Source organism: Canis lupus, chromosome 24 (genome assembly GCF_011100685.1).
Source record: "Canis lupus familiaris isolate Mischka breed German Shepherd chromosome 24, alternate assembly UU_Cfam_GSD_1.0, whole genome shotgun sequence".
Taxonomy (NCBI): domain Eukaryota; kingdom Metazoa; phylum Chordata; class Mammalia; order Carnivora; family Canidae; genus Canis; species Canis lupus.
The window spans coordinates 25,893,260-25,912,338 of NC_049245.1; the positions used below are offsets into that span (position 1 = coordinate 25,893,260).

The following is a 19,079-nucleotide window of genomic DNA, read 5'->3' on the forward strand; positions in this document are numbered from 1 at the left end:
GACAAGGGAAGTGTTCTGTGTGTGGAAGGGCAGGACCAGCAGGTGAGAGGAATTGTACAGGGTCTGGAAGCCTGAACAAAGTCTGGCAGTGGGAATGCATACAGCACATTCAGAAGCCAGGAAGAAGGCAATTTTCCATTCGTGAGCTAATTTATTAAGATCTTAGCAGCTATTTAGAAAAGCAGCAGCAACTACTATTTTATCTCTCACAGGCAACATTTACAGGTTAACAATGAAGCACACCCAGAACTTTCAAAGTATGGCACAAAACTCAGAAGCCACAAAAGAAAAGACTGGTTTGTTTGTTTGTTTTTAAGATTCTATTTATGGGACACCTGAACGGTTCAGTGGTTAAGCACCTGCCTTTGGCTCAGGACGTGATCCCGGATTCCAGGGATCGAGTCCTGCATCAGGCTCCTTGCATGGAGCCCGCTTCTCCCTCTGCCTGTGTCTCTGCCTCTCTTTCTCTGTGTCTCTCATGAATAAATGAATAGAATCTTTTTTTTTTAATATTTAATTTATTTGACAAAGAAAGAGAGAGCGAGAAAGAGGGAGAGAGCACATGTAGGTGGAACAGCAGGCAGAGAGACAGGTAGAAGCAGACTCCCCGCTGAGGAGGGAGCCCAATGAGGGGCTTGATCCTGGACCCTGGGATCATGACCTGAGCTGAAGGCAGATGCTTAGCTGACTGAGCCACCTAGGCACCCCAAGACTGGTTCATTTAAATCCATGAAAAACTATCTTGGGGCACCTGGCTGGCTCAGCTGATCCTAGGATTCCAGGACTGCAACCTGAGCTGAAGGCAGATGCCCACTGACTAAGCCACCCAAGCTGCCCCTAAAAATAAAATCTTCAAAAAAAAGCCATGAAGGGATCCCTGGGTGGCGCAGCGGTTTGGCGCCTGCCTTTGGCCCAGGGCGCGATCCTGGAGACCCGGGATCGAATCCCACGTCGGGCTCCCGGTGCATGGAGCCTGCTTCTCCCTCTGCCTGTGTCTCTGCCTCTCTCTCTCTCTCTGTGACTATCATAAATAAATAAAAATTAAAAAAAAAAAAAAAAAAGCCATGAAGATTTAAAAAAAAAACCGTAAGGCACTTGGGTGGCTCAGTCGGCTAAACATCAAACTCTTGATCTCAGCTCAGGTCATGATCTCGGGGTCGTGAGATCAAGCCCCACATCAGCTCCATCCTGGGTGTAGAGGCTACTTAAAATTCTCTCTGCCTCCCACTCCACTCTCTCACTCTCTAAAAAAAAAAAAAAAGATGTGATGTATGTATTTACACACACACCCTGGAATATTATTCATTCATTAAAAAAGAATTAAATCTTGCCATCTGCAACAACATGGTTGGAGTAAGAGGGCATTGAGTGAAGTGAAATAAGTCAGAGAAAAACAAATACCAGTGATTTAATGTATATGTGAAATTTAAGAAATGAAGGAGCAAAAGGGGAAAGACCAAAAAACAGACTCTTAACTCTAAAGAACAAACTAATGGTCACCAGAGGGGAGTGGGAGGGGATGGGAGGGGAGTAGGAGGGGATGGGTGAAACAGGTGAAGGGGATTAAGAATACACTTGTTAGGATGAGCAGTGAGTCATGTATAAAACTGCTGAATCACTATATTGTATACCTAAAACTAATATAACACTATATGTTAACTATACTGGAATTAAAATTTTAAAAAAAGAAAGTTTTCTTCCAAGTATTGATGAAATTTGAACCAGTGGTTAAAAATTTTCCCACAGCTGCTGGCTGGCTCAGCTGGAAGAACATGTGACTCTTGGTCTCAGGGTTGTAAGTTCAAACCCTATGCTGGTAGACATTACTTAAAAATATTTTTTTCCATATTTATAAATTTATTTTTTATTGCTGTTCAATTTGCCAACATATAGAATAACACCCAGTGCTCATCCCGTCAAGTGCCCACCTCAGTGCCCATCACCCAGTCACCCCCACCCCCACATTTATGTGTGACTATGATAAATAAATAAAAATTTATTTAAAAAAAAGAGGTAAAAACTAAAGGCCCACACTTTATTTTATTTTATTTTATTTTTTTAATTTATTTATGATAGTCACAGAGAGAGAGAGAGAGAGGCAGAGACACAGGCAGAGGGAGAAGCAGGCTCCATGCACCGGGAGCCTGATGTGGGATTCGATCCCGGGTCTCTGGGATCGCGCCCTGGGCCAAAGGCAGGTGCCAAACCGCTGCGCCACCCAGGGATCCCTGGCCCACACTTTATAATCAGGAATGAGACGATGATCATTTTTATTCAACGTTGTATTGGAGAGCACAGGTAGTACAAAGAGACAAGAAAAAAAACAGAGAAGCCTAAGGATTGGAAAATAAGTAAACTGTCATTATTTGACATGAGTGTTTACAAAGAATCTACAAATAATGGAGATAATAGAATTTAGTCAAGTGAATGGATATAAGATTAATATAGGAAAGTCAACTGCAATTTTATATACCTGCAGTAACCTAGAAAATGTAACTTAAAAGGAAAAAACCCTGAAAATAGTATAAGAAAATATCAATTGAAATAAATTGAACAGAATATGTAAGACAATGTAAAGTTATAAAACTTTATTAATTGAAATTAAAGATGACCTAAATAAATGGAAAAATAAATCCTACCTACAGAGAACAAAGATGTGAACTCCCTCTGAAGTAATTTACAGTTGTTCAAAATTCCAAGAATGTTTTTTTCTTTTTTAAGATTTTATTTATTTATTCATGAAAGACACAGAGAGAGAGAGGCAGAGACATAGGCAGAGGGAGAAGCAAGTTCCATGCAGGAAGCCCGATATGGGACTTGATCTCAGGACCCTGGGATCATGACCTGAGCCAAAGGCAGACATTCAACCGCTGAGCCACCCAGGTGTCCCACCAAGAATGTTTTTCATTGAATTTTGTTAGGATGATTCTAAAATTTATATAGAAGAGTAAATAGCCAGGATCCCTGGGTGGCGCAGTGGTTTAGCCCCTGCCTTTGGCCCAGGGCGCGATCCTGGAGACCCGGGATCGAATCCCACGTCGGGCTCCCGGTGCATGGAGCCTGCTTCTCCCTCTGCCTATGTCTCTGCCTCTCTCTCTCTCTGTGTGTGACTATCATAAATAAAAAATTTTAAAAAAAAAGAAGAGTAAATAGCCATGAATTGCCAGATATTGATGAAAAAGAAGAGGAAAATAAGAGCAAATTCTGGAATTCAGGGCTTAACATGAAGCTATAGTAAACATGGTGGAGAGCCAGATTGATCAGTGGAATAAAATAGAGTCTAGGGACAGACCCACACACTTATGGCTCTTATTACATGACAAAGGTAATATATCATAGATCAGTGGGGAGATGGGGGGGACTTAATAAATGGAGCTGACCAAAGGGGCTAATATGAAAAGAATTCCCAATATACCAAGTACTGGTGAGGGGGTGAATGGAAAATCCTCACATGATACAGAGAGGAGTATAAACAAGTACAATCACTTTGGAAAACAAATGGCATTATCTACTAAAGTGGAACATACATCTACCCCATGACATCTACCCCCTCAGCAATTCCACTCTTAGGAAAATACATACCCAACAGAACGTGGACACACGTCCACCAAAAGGCATAGGCAAGGAGACTCATAGCAGCATTACTGTAATAGCCCCATGCTGGGAACAACCCAATATGCCCACCAATGAAATGGACAAGGGAATGACAATGAACTACAGCTACATGTATCAAAATGGGTAAATCTCACAAACAGGGACACCTGGGTGGCTCAGCAGTTGAGCCTCTGCCTTTGGCTCAGGGCATGATCCTGGTGTCCCAGGATCGAGTCCCGGATCAGGCTCCCTGTATGGAGCCTGCTTCTCCCACTGCCTGTGTCTCTGCCTCTCTCTTTCTGTGTCTCTCATGAATAAATAAATAAAATCCTTTAAAAAAAAATCTCACAAACATAATGTCCAAAAAAAACCCTCAACCAGACACAAAAGAATAGATGGGATCCTGAGTTCGAGTCCCACATGGAGTATAGAGATTACTTTAAATAAGTAAGAAACTTTAAAAAAGTAAAAATAAAATAGAAAATATTTGCAAATCATATCTGATTAGAGATATATATAAAGAACCTTTACAAGTCAATAATAGAAAGATGAATAACCATTTTTAAATGGGCAAAGGATACGAACAGACATTCCTAAAAGATATGCAAACTGCCAGTAAGCAAATGCACAGATGCTCAACATCATTAGGCATTAGGGAAATTAATGGCTATAATAATAATTTTAAAAACCCAGAAAATAACAAGGTTGGGAAGGAGGTAGAGAAATTAGAACCCTCACACACTATGGAAGGAAATGTAAAATGGTACAGCAGCTTGGGAAAATAATCCAGCAGTTCCTCAAAAGATTAAATACACTTATCATGTGACTCAGCAATTCTACTCCTAGGTACACATGCCAGAAAATGAAAACATACATTCACTCAAAAACTTCTACACAAATGCTCATAGCATCATTCAAAATAGCCAAAAAACAGACATAACTCCGATGTCCACCAACTGCTTAACAGAAAAGTAAATATGGTTTCTCCATGCACCATAATGTTATTCATTATTCAGCAACTAAAAGAAGGAAGTGTTGATTCATGTTACAACATGGATATACCTCAAAAACACTATGCTGGGGCAGCCCCGGTGGCTCAGCAGTTTAGCGCCACCTTCGGCCTGGGGCCTGATCCGGGGGTCCGGGAATGGAGTCCCACATCAGGCTCCCTGCATGGAGCCTGCTTCTCCCTCTGCCTGTGTCTCTGCCTCTCTCTCTTTGTGCCTCTCATGAATGAATAAACTAAATGTTAAAAAAAAAACAAAAACAAAAACACAACAACACTATGCTAAGTCAAAGAAGTCGTGGGATGCCTGGGTGGCTCAGCAGTTGACTAGTCTGCCTTGAGATACTGGAATTCCCAGGATCTAAGTTCTGCATCCGGCTCCCTGCAAGGTGGCTGCTTCTCCCTCTGCTTCTCTCTGTGCTTTTTTTTTTTTTTTTTTTTAAATTTTATTATTTATTCATGAGAATACACAGAGAGGAAACAGAGAGAGAGGCAGAGGGAGAAGCAGGCTCCATGCAGGGAGCCCGACGTGGGACTTGATCCGGGGTCTCCAGGGTCATGCCCTGGGATGAAGGCAGGCGCTAAACCGCTGAGCCACCTGGGCCACCCTCTCTGTGCTTCTCATGAATAAATAACAAAATCTTTGGGAAAAAAAATAAAGTCCTTAATAGAAGACTATGTATTACATGATTCCATTTATATTAAATGTCCCAAATAGGCAAATCTACACAGTGTATCACAGTGCTGGCCTATGGCTGGGGTAGGGAGGGCACAGATGGGGGTCAAGCTGATGTGCTGATGGTTTGCACAACTTTTTAAATATGTGAAAATTAACTGAATTGTACACTTTAAATGGGTGAATTTTTCAGTATGTAAATTATGTAACAATAAAGTTGTTAAAACAAATAGTAACTATTTTTTAAAAAATCTTGCTAAGCAAATGTTTGTGTAAAGTTGTTTTTTTTTTTCTTTTCAAAGGCTAGTACATTTAAACTTTTAGAACTTCCTTTTCTTCATTTCCTGTAAATTTTTTATTTCCTTCTATTTATAGACGCCCCATTAGGTCTGATAAACCAATCAAAACAAACCTTAAATTTAAGACATGTTACAATTTAACTTATTAACACACTACAAAGTAGGAAGATATTTCAGACTCCCACAGATACTCTGAAAACTTTCAGCTTCAGTTCTACAACCACAACCATGTGCCAAAATAAACCAAGAGACACAAAAACCCACTAGCCTCAATGGGCTGTTCTCCTTTCGATGTTTTCTTAATGCTCTCAATATTTAATTGATTTGAGCTTGCAAATAGGCAAGCAAACTATTAAAAAAAAAAAAAAAAGACTAACAAATCAGTTTCCCACATTTCCCACTGGAGAGAAAACAGACACACACACATACACACACACACACACACACATACACACACCCCAGCCCACTGCCCTGTTAGGAGATCAACAAATAGAGCATAAAACCAATTGTCAATCACTGCTGCCAGCAATGGGAAATAGTCTGGACAAGAACTAAAGCCAAAACAGCCTGGAAACAAACACCAGAGAAAAAATGAAAGAAAACAAGAGAGAGAGATTGAGGGGTAGTATGTTGGGGGAAAAACAGAGTCCATAAAGGTAGTTTTAATGATGGTTAAAACCCGTGAGACTGGGATCCCTGGGTGGCGCAGCAGTTTGGCGCCTGCCTTTGGCCTAGGGCGCGATCCTGGAGACCCGGGATCGAATCCCACGTCAGGCTCCCAGTGCATGGAGCCTGCTTCTCCCTCTGCCTGTGTCTCTGCCTCTCTCTCTCTCTCTCTCTCTCTGTGACTATCATAAATAAATAAAAATTAAAAAAAAAAAAAAAAAAACCCGTGAGACTTCTGTCACAGGCAACAATGTAACTGGCTCTGGCCAGTAAGTCCACTGAGCATCCCAATTGGATGTCCTCCAAAACTCAAGGCATAATGTTCAAGATATGAGACATGAGGGGACAGCTGAGTGGTTCACGGGTTGAGCATCTGCCTTTGGCTCAGGGCATGATCCTGGAGTCCTGGGATCGAGTCCCACATCGGGCTCCCTGCATGGAACCTGCTTCTCTCTCTGCCTGTTTCTACCTCTCTCCTTTTCTGTGTCTCTCAACAATAAATAAATAAAATTGAAAGAAGAAAAGGAAAGAAAGAAAGAAAGAAGAAAGAAAGAAAGAAAGAAAGAAAGAAAGAAAGAAAGAAAGAAAGAAAAGAAAGAAAAGAAAGGAAAAGGAAAGAAAAGAAGAAAAGAAAGAAAAGAAAGAAAGAAAGAAAGAAAGAAAGAAAGAAAGAAAGAAAGAAAGAAAAAGAAAGAAAGAAAGAAAAGAGAGAGAGAGAGAGAGAAATGAGACATGACTCTAGGGCATTCCACAAAATACCTCCTCAAAACTGTCAAGGTCATCAGAAACAAATTTACAAATCTAGAAACAATCCAAATACCTTTCAAATGATAAATGGTTAAACAAAATGCAGTATATGCTCTTCATCAATAAGAAAGAACCAATGGCTTACTGATACACAACGTGGGCAAATCTCAATTGCATCTGGCTAAAAGGAAAAAGCAAATTCAGAGGCTATATACTATATGATCCCATTTATAGCACAGTCTAAATATGGCAGAACTATATGACAGAAAACAGCTTTGTGGCTGCCAGGGGCAAGAGGTGGGAAGAGAGGGACACCTGTGTGGCTCAGCAGTTGAGCGTCTGCCTTTGGCTCAGGGCATGATCCTGGAGTTCCCGGATCGAGTCCCACATCAGGCTCCCTGCATGGAGCCTGCTTCTCCCTCTGCCTGTGTCTCTGCCTGTCTCTGTGTGTGTGTCTCTCATGAATAAATAAATAAAATCTTTATTAAAAAAAAAAAAAAAAAAAGATGGGCAGCCCAGGTGGCTCAGTGGTCTAGCGCCACCTTTGGCCCAGGGTGTGATCCTGGGGATCCAGGATCAAGTCCCACGTTGGGCTTCCTGCACGGAGCCTGCTTCTCCCTCTGCCCATGTCTCAGCCTCTCTCTCTCTCTGTGTGTCTCTCATGAATAAATAAATAAAATCTTAAAAAAAAAAAAAAGAGGTGTGAAGAGAGACTGTATAGGGAAGGGCAGGAGAGAATTCTGGGGGGGGCGGTGTGACAAAACCATTGTGTCATGACTGTGGTAGTGATTATGTAGTCATGTATGTTTATTAAGACTCATTTTTTTAAGGGTGAATTTTTACTGTATTAGAATGAACCAAGGAATTAAAGTGTGTGGGTTTTTTTTTTTTTTTTTTTAGATTTTATTTATTTTTTATTTGAGAGGAAAGAGAGAGCATGAACAGGGGGTGGTGGGGTAGGGCAGGCAGAGGAGAGAGAGAAGCGGACTCCTTGCTGCGCAGCAAGCCTGACTCAGAGCTCAATCCCAGGATCCTGGGATCATGACCTGAGTCAAAGGCAGATGCTTAACCCGCTAAGCCACCCAGGGGCCCCTAAAATGAACCAAGGAATTAACACCCAACACATTACAAGAAAAAGTTGGAGGCAAACAGGCAAAGCATATAAATAGGAGATACACAAAAGGGAAATTTTAACAAGTACAACAGAACGATCTCATCGGTGTTCAGAAAGAAATCAGAAATAAGACACTATACTCATCAGACTGCCAAACATCAGTGAGAAAGAGGATACCAAATACCGGCAAAGATGGAGAAACAAGGGACTCTGTCTATACTGGGTGGTGCAGGGCAGATTGGGGCACTCATGCAGGAGGCTGCCCAACGATACCTAGGAACAAGTAAACCCCTTAAGGCTTGGCCACTCCACTAAGAGGTTTGTGCTGAGACCCAGAAGGAGCAGGACAAGATGTTCCCTGAAGTGGTCTTGATGACAGCAGGGCATTGGGGGGAACCAACGTGTCTGTCACGAGGAGAATGAAGTGAAATGTGGTGGATGTATGCTGTGGAATACCAGGCAGCTCTCTGACACAATGAATCGAATGTTCAGGCACCAACATGGATAGATATTAAAAACAAATCATGTGTGTGGTGGGGGGACAGAATGAGAGCTCTAAAATGCAATATTTTCTTACAATGTTGTTTTTTTTAAGTAATTCTACATCCAATGTGGGTTTGAACTCATAACCCTGAGATCAAGAGTCACGTGCTCCACTGACAGAGCGAGCCAGGCATCCCTTATTAGAATTATATTATATTAGAATGTGCAAAGGATTTTAAAACCAGCATAGGATTGTTCAAGGGACTGTTCCTACATTATTCAAAGAGCCAGAGAAAACATTTTATTTTTTTTTCATTTTTTAAAATTTTTAATTATTTATGATAGTTACACACACAGAGAGAGAGAGGCAGAGACATAGGCAGAGGGAGAAGCAGGCTCCATGCACCGGGAGCCCGACGTGGGATTCGATCCTGGGTCTCCAGGATCGCGCCCTGAGCCAAAGGCAGGCGCTAAACTGCTGCGCCACCCGGGGATCCCCAGAGAAAACATTTTAGAGTTGATCTAGTGTAGTGGGTGAGGGGCACGGAAGCAGAGGCCAGAAACACACAGATGATGGCAGTGTGTCAAAATGGTATGGGTCCTGATGGGGACAAAGGAGGAAAAGGAGGAGGTGGGGGCCACAAGGTTGGGAAAAGAGAAACAGAGTGATACTTACAGGAAAGAGGCTCTAAGATGAACAGCTCCTTGCCTGACAGCTCAATATCCACCAGGACAGGCTGGCTTACAGTCAGAGGGTGGACGATAAATGGCTGAGGTTTACCTGATGTTCAGAAGCACCCCTGGTCACCTCAAGTGATGAGAAAAGAAAGCCAAACAGGCGCTGGGACTTTGTTCAGAGCCTCAGTACTGGTGTGTGTGATGAAGCAGGGAGGAAGATTAGAGCCAGATCTGAAGCACCTTCAACGTCAGGTGACAGACCGTCTGGTTTTCCCTCCTTGTGGCCGACTCCAGAGCACCAAGGAGTCTTTGGAGGGGTCTGAAGTGGGACAGAGCTTGATCACATTGGCCCACGGGAGAGCAATGTGGATGTAGGTGAGGAGATAGGACAGGAGACTGGGTGCCCAGTACCATGAATCATCTATTCCAAGCCTGTTACAGGGGATTTGGGGAGTCCCACAGTGAAGAAGGCAGTTCGCCATGGAGCAAGGAAGGACAAAACCAGTCATTACAAACTTGGTCAAGTGTGATGTGGCAAACTGAAACACATGAGTCAGGAAGGGTGGGAGACCAGGCCTGAGGGGTCAGGGCCAACCTTCCTGTTGAGGTGACATCTAAGCTGAAATCAGAAATAACAAGGGTTAAAAAACAAACAAAAAGCACCCTGTGGACATGAAGTTGGCATGAAATGGAGTGGTGAGGCCAAGACTGGTGGGAGATGAGAAGTAGGCAGTGACAAAGTGATGCCTTGAGAGCCCTCTAGGGCCTTGGGGAATTTGGACAGGACTCTAAAGGGCTGTGGGAACCAGCAGGGACAGACTTTTGGGTTTACTGGGCACTTACTATGGGCTACGTGCCAAGTGTATTATACATAGATAATCACGTTTTATCCTCCCCCATAAAGAGAGGTTGTTATTAACCTAATTCAGACCTAAGGAAACTGAGGCAGGAAAAGGTTAAATGACCTGCTCAGGGCAAGGTCATACAACCAGTAAGAGAAAGATCCACACTTGATCACTATAAAGGATATTGCTCAATAAAACAATGGCCCACATTTAATGAGCAATTACTATATGCCAGGCAATCTGATTCCAGGGCCTCTGTACTTACCATGCCATTGACCAAAAAAGAGATCTTTTTAAGAATTCCTCGGGCTGTAAAATTATATGGGAAAATCCCAGTCCCTCCCTGGACCTCAAGGTCCTCATACATTAAATGGAAAGACTAGGGATGCCTCGGTGGCTCAGTGGTTGAGCATCTGCCTTCAGCCCAGGGCGTGATTCCGGGATCTGGGATCAAGTTCCACATCAGGCCCCCGATGGGCAGTGGCAAGCACAAGGTCACCTAGCCAATTTAGCCCAAATTAAGGTGAGGCTAGAATGCCCAGCCTCGTCTGCCTTCTGGATGCCAGCAGCCTCTTGAACCTGCAAGGTCCTCTCAGTTCTAAGATGTTAGGATCCCACCTCTAGGCACCAGCAGCCCAGGTCCCTGGAGCCCTCAAGAGCCTCTGGCTGGTTCTTGGGCACCTAGGCTCAACAGTCCTTTCTGCAGAGCTGGCACTCGTGGTGGGCAGCAGTAGCCAGAGCAATGACTGCAGTGGCAACCAAAAAGGACATCACTCGGAAGAACTTTCCACCCATCCCACCCCTGCCTCACAGCCACACACATCCGCCGAGTCACTTGGGCAGACTACTGGTCTCCATTTCCGCCACATCTGCCAAAAAAGGCAAACAGTAGAACCAGCTTCATCGGTCATTGTGAAGTTGGCAGTTACTTTACATAATCACCTATTAGACCTAACTCTATAAACTTGTAGAAATCACCAGCATCTCTCCCCTGGCTAGAAATTAACTTCTCAGAAGGGGTAAGATAGACTTTCCCTGGAGCTTGATCTGTCTTCATCCTCAGAACACTTTCAGAAGGCCCACTGTGTATCAAAACCTGTAGTGTGGGTTGTGGGGGAGGAGGGATAATCTTTATTACTAAATATATATAAACTGGGTATCCCTTTAAAAAATAAATACATATATATAAATATATATAAGCATATGACTTTTTTAAAGATTTTATTTATTCATGAGAGACAGAGAGAGAGAGGCAGAGACATAGGCAGAGGGAGAAGCAGGCTCCATGGAGCCTGATATGGGACTTGATCCCGGGACTCCAGATTCATGCCCTGGGCTGAAGGCGGTGCTAAACCGCTGAGCCACCCAGGGATCCCTAGGCATATGATTTTTAATAAAGAAGGTCCTTCCTAATTTTTTTTTTTATTTTTTAGAGAGAGAGAAAGAGCAAGGGGGGTGGGCAGTAGAGGGAGGGAGAGAAACCCAAGCCAACTCCACACCCAGTGCAGAGCCTGATGGGGCTCAATCTCATGACCCTGCCACCATGACCTGAGCCAAAATCAAGAGTCGGCCACTCAATCAACTGAGCCACCCAGGGGCCCCCAGGACCTTCTTTATGCATTGAAATAAATCTGAGGAAAGAAATGTATATAAATCAAACATTAAAATAATTCATACGGGGTGCCTGGGTGGCTCAGTTGGTTGAGTGGCCGACTCTTCATTTCAGCTCAGGTCGTGATCTCAAGGTGGTGAGACCATCCCCTCAACAGGCTCTGCCCTCAGCGGGGAGTCTGCGTCTCTTCTCCTCCATCTCCCTCTGCCCCTCTCCTGGCTTGCATATACACATAGTCTCTCTAAAATAAATAAATCTTTTAAAAGTAAGTTAATTAATTAATTAATTCGTGTAATTCTTTTCATGCCCCTCCCACTTCTACAAACAATATTCTGGGGGCCCAAGGTCACCTTGAAGAGGAACTGGGGCTCAGGCCTAAGGTTAAGATATGGTACTAGTAGCTGAATGTAACCTGCTTCTTGGCTTGTAAGATACACAAGTACAGATGAGGCATCCAAACTTTACATTATCTGGGAAAATAATTTGAGGCCAGAGGTAACACAATGGAATAGTTAGGAGAACAAAATTAGATTGCAGTCTGGTTCTGCCATTTATTAGCTATATGAACTTAAGCATGTTATTGAACCTCTCTGAGGCTCAGTTTCTCAGCCATAAAATGGAGATAACTCACTGAGGTACCTGGGTGGCTCAGTCAGTCAAGCATCTGCCTTCTGCTCAAGTCATGATCCCAGGGTCCTAGGATCCAGCCCTAGCTCCGGCTCCCTGCTCAGTGGGGAGTCTGCTTTTTCCTCTCCCTCTGCCCCTCCCCCTGCTTGTGCTTGCATGCTCTCTTCTCAAATAAATAAATAAAATATTTTTTAAAAATGGAGATAGGGTACCTGGGTGACTCAATCAGTTGAGTGTCTGCCTTCGGCTCAGGTCATGATCTCAGGGTCCTGAGATCCAGCCCCCCACATCATGCTCCCTGCTCAGCAGAAAGTCTGCTTCTCCCTCTCCCTGTACCCCCTGCTTGTGCTCTCTCTCACTTTCTATTTCTTTTTTTTTTTTTTTCTAATTATTTATTCATGAGAGCTAGAGAGAGAGAGAGAGGCAGTCAGGCAGGCAGAGGGTGAAGCAGGCTCCATGCGGGGAGCCTGACATGGGACTCGATCCAGAGACTCCAGGATCACACCCTGGCCTGAAGGCAGGCGCTAAACCACTGAGCCACCCAGAGATCCCTCACTTTCTATTTCAAATAAATAAATAAAACCTTAAAAAAAGGGAGATAACTCACACCTCAAAGAGTTGTTATGAGGATTAAAGAAGTTTATAAAGTACATAGGACAGTGCCCAGTACAGAGAAAGTGCTATTTTTTAAAGTTATTACATAAAATAAAATTTAAGGGGATCCATGGGTGGCTCAGCGGTTTGGCACCTGCCTTTGACCCAGGGCGTGATCCTGGAGTCCTGGGATCAAGTCCCACATCGGAGTCCTGGGATCAAGTCCCACATCAGGCTCCCAGCATGGAGCCTGCTTCTCCCTCCTCCTGTGTCTCTGCCTCTCTCTCTATGTCTATCATAAATAAATAAATAAATCTTTAAAAAAATAAATAAATAAAATGAAATTTAAAATATATATATTTAATGTGCCCTGAAATTGGTTCTATAGAGAAAAACACTTTGGTTACATAAACACAGTCCAGAGGATTCTAGAAGGAGTTCACAAGCTCTGGAATGAAAAGAAGTCCCAAAGCTAAGAAAAAAATGACATCAACGAATAGTGATACACTATAAGTGACAAAATATATTGGATTTGCTGCTAAACAAAACCCCATTCCATACATACAATGGTGTAAAAGAGAATTCGAGCACTGCATCCAAGTGAATAAAAGCAAGCCACAATGGAAAGATGTACTGGAGGAAATGCTACTGGTACCCATGGCAAAAGTAAATATATCAGCAAAATCCGGTACAAAGCTGCAAAACCCATCCTTGCTAAGATGCTGCGTGTCGTCACACATCCCACTAGGGGTCGCCCAAGGTCACCCAGAAAATTGGGGACAGAGGTCAATTCCCAGCCCAAGCGGCATTCTGTGATGCCAGCTGCCTGTAAACCTGCCAAGTTCCTCTCTTACTAAGCCGTTCAAGGGACCAGCAGCCCCAGGCCCACTGAGCCCTGAGGAGCTTAAATAAAGGGATTCTTCGCCATGAGGGGCCCAAGAGTCATACTCTGCAACATCTCCTTCCATGCACAACATGGGCACATTACACTGCAGCAGGAGAAAACACAAAATACATTTTTAGGAGGGGGAAAGAGGACGAAGAGCACATTATCTTCATTTTACAAGTGAAGAAATTGAGGCTCAAATGATTAAGCAACCTGCCCAGGGTCACACTGCTAGGGAACTTTGGAACCACAATTCACACCCAGATGGGTCAGACCCTTGTCACTTGGTTACTAATGGCCTCCTCAGATGGGCCTGGGAGAAGAGAAAAACTGGTAAGAAGGTTGTATGAAGGAGCCATCATGAAGGGATGGCTACTTCCTCCCCCAAGGCCCCTCCATGCCTTCCTCAATTGGTCCAAGAAGGCTGTCTGCTTCCCCCAGGAGCCATAACACTTGAGGATGGGGTCAAAGCCTTTTCTTGGAGATGCCTGGGTGGCACAGAGGTTTAGCACCTGCCTTCAGCCCAGGGCGTGATCCTGGAGACCCAGGATCGAGTCCCACATCGGGCTCCCTACAGGGAGCCTGCTTTTTTCTTTCTTTTTTTTTTTTAAGATTTTTATTTATTAGAGACAGAGAGAGAGAGAGAGAGGCAGAGACACAGGCAGAGGGAGAAGCAGGCTCCACGCAGGGAGCGCGACGTGGGCCTCAATCCTGGGTCTCCAGGATCACACCCCTGGCCAAAGGCGGGCTAAACGCTAAACCGCTGAGCCACTGGGGCTGCCCCAGGGAGCCTGCTTCTGCCTGTGTCTCTGCCTCTCTCTCTGTGTCTCTCATGAATGAATAAATTTTTTAAAAAAAATTTTTTTAAAGCCTTTTCTTGGCTCCTCATCCTAGCAGAATCCCAGAGCTGCAGGGTAACTTTATTTACTCAGCCAGGGCTGCCCCCCACCACTCCAAAGGGCTCATCTTCAGTGCTCAAGGACCTGATTTCCTTCCTGTCCTGCCCGCTCCCCATTCCTCCCCTCAAGGCCTCCTGGATTTCCCAGCCGCTCCTCAAACCCTGTCAGTTCTACACCCAGAATCCCACTCAAGTCCCTACACTGTCCACTGTTCCCAGCCTGGCCTGGAACCCCTTTCTCAGGCCTCTGGACATCATGTGGACTACTGTGATAGTCTTTTGTTCTCATATTTTAAAACTAAAGTATGGGATCCCTGGGTGGCGCAGCAGTTTAGTGCCTGCCTTTGGCCCAGGGCGCGATCCTGGAGACCCGGGATCGAATCCCAAGTCGGGCTCCCGGTGCATGGAGCCTGCTCCTCCCTCTGCCTATGTCTCTGCCTCTCTCTTTCTCTGTGTGACTATCATAAATAAATAAAAAATAAAAATAAAAAAATAAAACTAAAGTATGGGACGCCTGGCTGGCTCAGCGGTTAAGCGTCTACCTTTGGTTCAGGGCATGGTCCTGCAGTCTTGGGATCAAGTCCCACATGGGGCTCCCACATGGGGCTCCCTGCAGGGAGCTCTCCCTGCTCTCCCTCTGCCTATGTCTCTGCCTCTGTCTCTCATGAATAAATAAATAAAATCCTAAAAAAAAGAAAAATGCATACATTTTAAGCATACTGGTTCATGAACTGCCCTATTCCAGCCTCTTAACTAGCCTTCCTGATTCTCCCTGACCTGCCTCTGATCCATCCTCCACAGGGTGGTTTCAGGTTGCTCTTTTCAAGTGTATCTGACCATGTCACTGGCCTGTCCAAAACCCTCCAGCAGCTCCCCATGATCTAAGGATAGAGATCCACAGAAATAGAACAGAAACACTCCTTGCCTTTGAGAGAGAAAAATATGAAGTCAGATGTAAATCTGCCCTTAAGAAAAGAATTCACTTCAGCTAAAGGGAAACTGTTGGGCACAAGGTACTTGGACCTTAAAGGATTTTGTTTATTCAGATGCTGAGCCATAAAATGTCTCCATCTGGGATGACAAGAAAGTAAATTTACAACCCAATGAACAAAGAGCATAGTTAAACTGCCTATGTGAGCTGTTGGTCAACTTAAATGTATGAGAAAATTTAACGACTTGTTGCACGTTTCCCTTTATTGCTGCTTTGTTTGCAACCCTTTTTTTTTTCTTAAATAAAATTTACCCACTTTACACGAAAAATGCAATCAATGTTGGCAAAATTTTGCTCATTCCCGTTTCTGGGCCAGCCCACCTTCCCACCTGATCTACTTTTCATAGATTGCTTTTCCTTCTCTAGAGTTTTATGGGAAGAAGTCATAACAATATTCACGCTTCCATGTCTGGCTTCTTTCATATTTGTGGAATTCATTCGTATGATTGCATGTATCTGTAGTTCTCCTTCATTGGTGATAGTAGTCCATCATACAAGTATAACACAATTTCTTTTCCTTTCGCCAGCTGATACCTATCCAGGCAGCTTACAGTTTGGGATCTATTATGAATAAGGCAGCTATGGACATTCAGGCACAAGTTTTTGTATGGACATATACTTTGTCCTCTACCAAAGAAATGACAGATTTCTCTGTGGTGCTTCCTGCTATTCCATGCAAAAATTAAGTATCCTCTTGCTATTGATTTAGCACAGAAGCCTGTCTTTCCCATATGAAACACACACACACATACACACACATGATTGGTGAAACACAGATCAGAAACCCGTAGGAAGTCATAAAATGTAACTAGTAAAGATTTATTTGATGGAACTTTCCCTTACTGTTTCCCAAGCATTAGGCAGAGCAAGAGCATAAGCTCTTTTGCCATTTATCTCTCATGGCAGGCTTGTAAGGAGATAGGGTAGTTATTTCCATTTCCCATATAGGAAGCTGGGTGCAGGGAGAGGAAGGGAATAACCCAAAATACACTCAGAAAGGGCCCACCAGGGCCAGGGTACATCCTAGATAGGACTTGAAAACTGACTCTACCACTTGGTAGAGACTCTCCTTAGGCCTCAGTTCAATGATTCACTCATCATCACAGATCTCTGAGACTCTTCTAGAAAGTCCTGGTTTCAAATATTCTGTTCCCTCAAATAATCAAAATGTCCAGGAAATGCCAACATTTCACCCAGCCACAGCAGCAAGTCAGAAGAAGAAGCCCAGCACACAAAGCCAGGTGGGAAGTTCTCTCATGCTTCTCTCTCTGACTGCTGCCCCACACAACTCTGAAGTTAGTCTGGGTTTAGGGAAATCTCTTGATGGGTTGGACCAAAGCAGACCACATGCCTGACCCTTGAGAAGTCAAAAAAACAAAGACAACTAAAGCAGCCATTAAATGGCTCTACAAAAGGCAGAGGGAGAATCTGATCGTGCTCAGAGAAGAAAGGGGTGAGGAGAGAGGGAAGGAGGAGACCAGAGCCAGGAGCAGGTGGTAGAGGGTTGGGTACTGCTGGGCCATGACAAATCTTCCAGTAGCCAGGGCACTGGAAGATGTCCAAGGATGGGGAACGTGGAAATCGGAGTCCTGTGTTTGTGTCAAGTACACCTTCCCTCTTACCCTCTGACTGCAAATGACTTACTCCACATGTGTTAGCATGGCTTGCTGAGGGGTGGGAAGGTTGAGGGGAGACCCTGAGAGAGGTCAAGGGGAAAGGGACTGAAATGTGGAGACCACACAGAACCAGGCCATGCTTGTAGGCCAGCAGGCCCCAGAGCCCAACATAGTGCCAAACAGCCACGTCTAGCAATCTACAGGTATCCTGGGAAGGGCTGGAGGGGACTTCCCTGGAGTAGAGAACAGAATTCCAGCTGGTCTTATCAAGACCCTGGGTAGGCAGCCCCAGTGGTGCAGCAGTTTAGCACCGCCTGCAGCCCAAGGTATGATCCTGGAGACCTGGGATCGAGTCCCACGTCGGGCTCCCTGCATGGAGCCTGCTTCTCCCTGTCTGTGTCTCTGCGTGTCTCTCTCTCTCTCTCTCTGTCTCTCTCATGAATAAATAAATAAAATCTTAAAAAAAAAATCTTAAAAAAAAAAAAAACTGTTAAAAAAAAAAGAAAGACCCCCTGGGTAGGAAGATCCAGCTGACACAGAACACCTGAGTGAGTCTGAAATGACTGAGAAAACAGACGCTGGAGGAACATCTGGGGACACACCTGGAGAGGCAGGGCAGCTGGCGTGAGATTAGTAAGTATGTGGATTTAGGAGTCAGTCTGTCTGGGTTTAAAATACTTGAAATAGGGGCAGCCCTGGTGGCTCAGCGGCTTAAGTGCCACCTCCAGCCTGGGGTGTGATCCTGGAGACCCGGGATGGAGTCCTGCATCGGGCTCCCTGCGAGGAGCCTGCTTCTCTCTCTGCCTCCCTCTCTGTGTCTGTCATGGATAAATAAATTTTTAAAATCTTAAAAAAAGAATACTCGAAATAAAGAGAAACACTGTATAGGGACAAAAGGGTCAATCCATCAGAAAGATAGAAACATTTTAAATGTATCTGTACCTGACAAAAGAGCACCAAAATATATAAGGTAAAAACTGAAAGGTTTTGAAGGGAAAGGTAGACAATTCAACAATCCACACTGCTCTTGCTGTTCCCCAAAGCTCATTTCTGTCTCAGGGTCTCTGCTCTTGATATGTCCCCTGCCCGCAATAGCCCTCTAAAGATCCACCCATGGCTGGAGTCTCTAATTCACTGAAGATTTCTAGTCCATGTCACCTCCTGAGGTGGCATTCCTCTAACCAACTTATCCACAGCAGCTCAACCTCTCACTCCCTATGCCAGTACTCTTTTTTTTTTTTTTTCTATGCCAGTACTCTGATTTATTTTTCTTCTGAGCATTTATCTCAGAAGCATTTATCTTCTGACATCACCTGCCTATGGCCTGTTTCCCTTCATTTGAGTGTAATCTCCCTGTGGTGAGGGTTTTGCTTAATATACTGCTTTTTATTCCCATTGCCTAGATGAGAACCTGGCACACAGAATGTGCTCAAGAAACATCTGTTGAAGTGGAAGACAAAGTTCAGTAATAGGACACACAGATAAATGGATCAGGGATTTGGTACAGGGATAAAGGGAACACCTCCAACCAAAGGGAGAAAGGTAGACTAGTTGACCCAGGGAGATGGCACCACTGGGAAGCCACATGAGAAAAAAATAAGGTTGAAGCAGGTGGATTTATGTCAAGTATGTAACATGACTCCTTTTAAAACTCTACTTTCAAAATGCAAAAACCCAGAAGAAAATGGAGAAGAGAAGAGGGAACCCACAGCGAAATTTTTGAGGCTGGAAAGAAACGGACAAGTAC

General features: G+C 44.1%; 1 long non-coding RNA gene across 2 annotated transcripts in view; it reads right to left on the minus strand.

Annotated features, from left to right (window-relative positions):
• Positions 1-19,079, minus strand: part of LOC102152875 — an 85,657-nt gene that overhangs the window by 56,350 nt on the left and 10,228 nt on the right. The gene's annotated exons all lie outside the window — the stretch shown is intronic.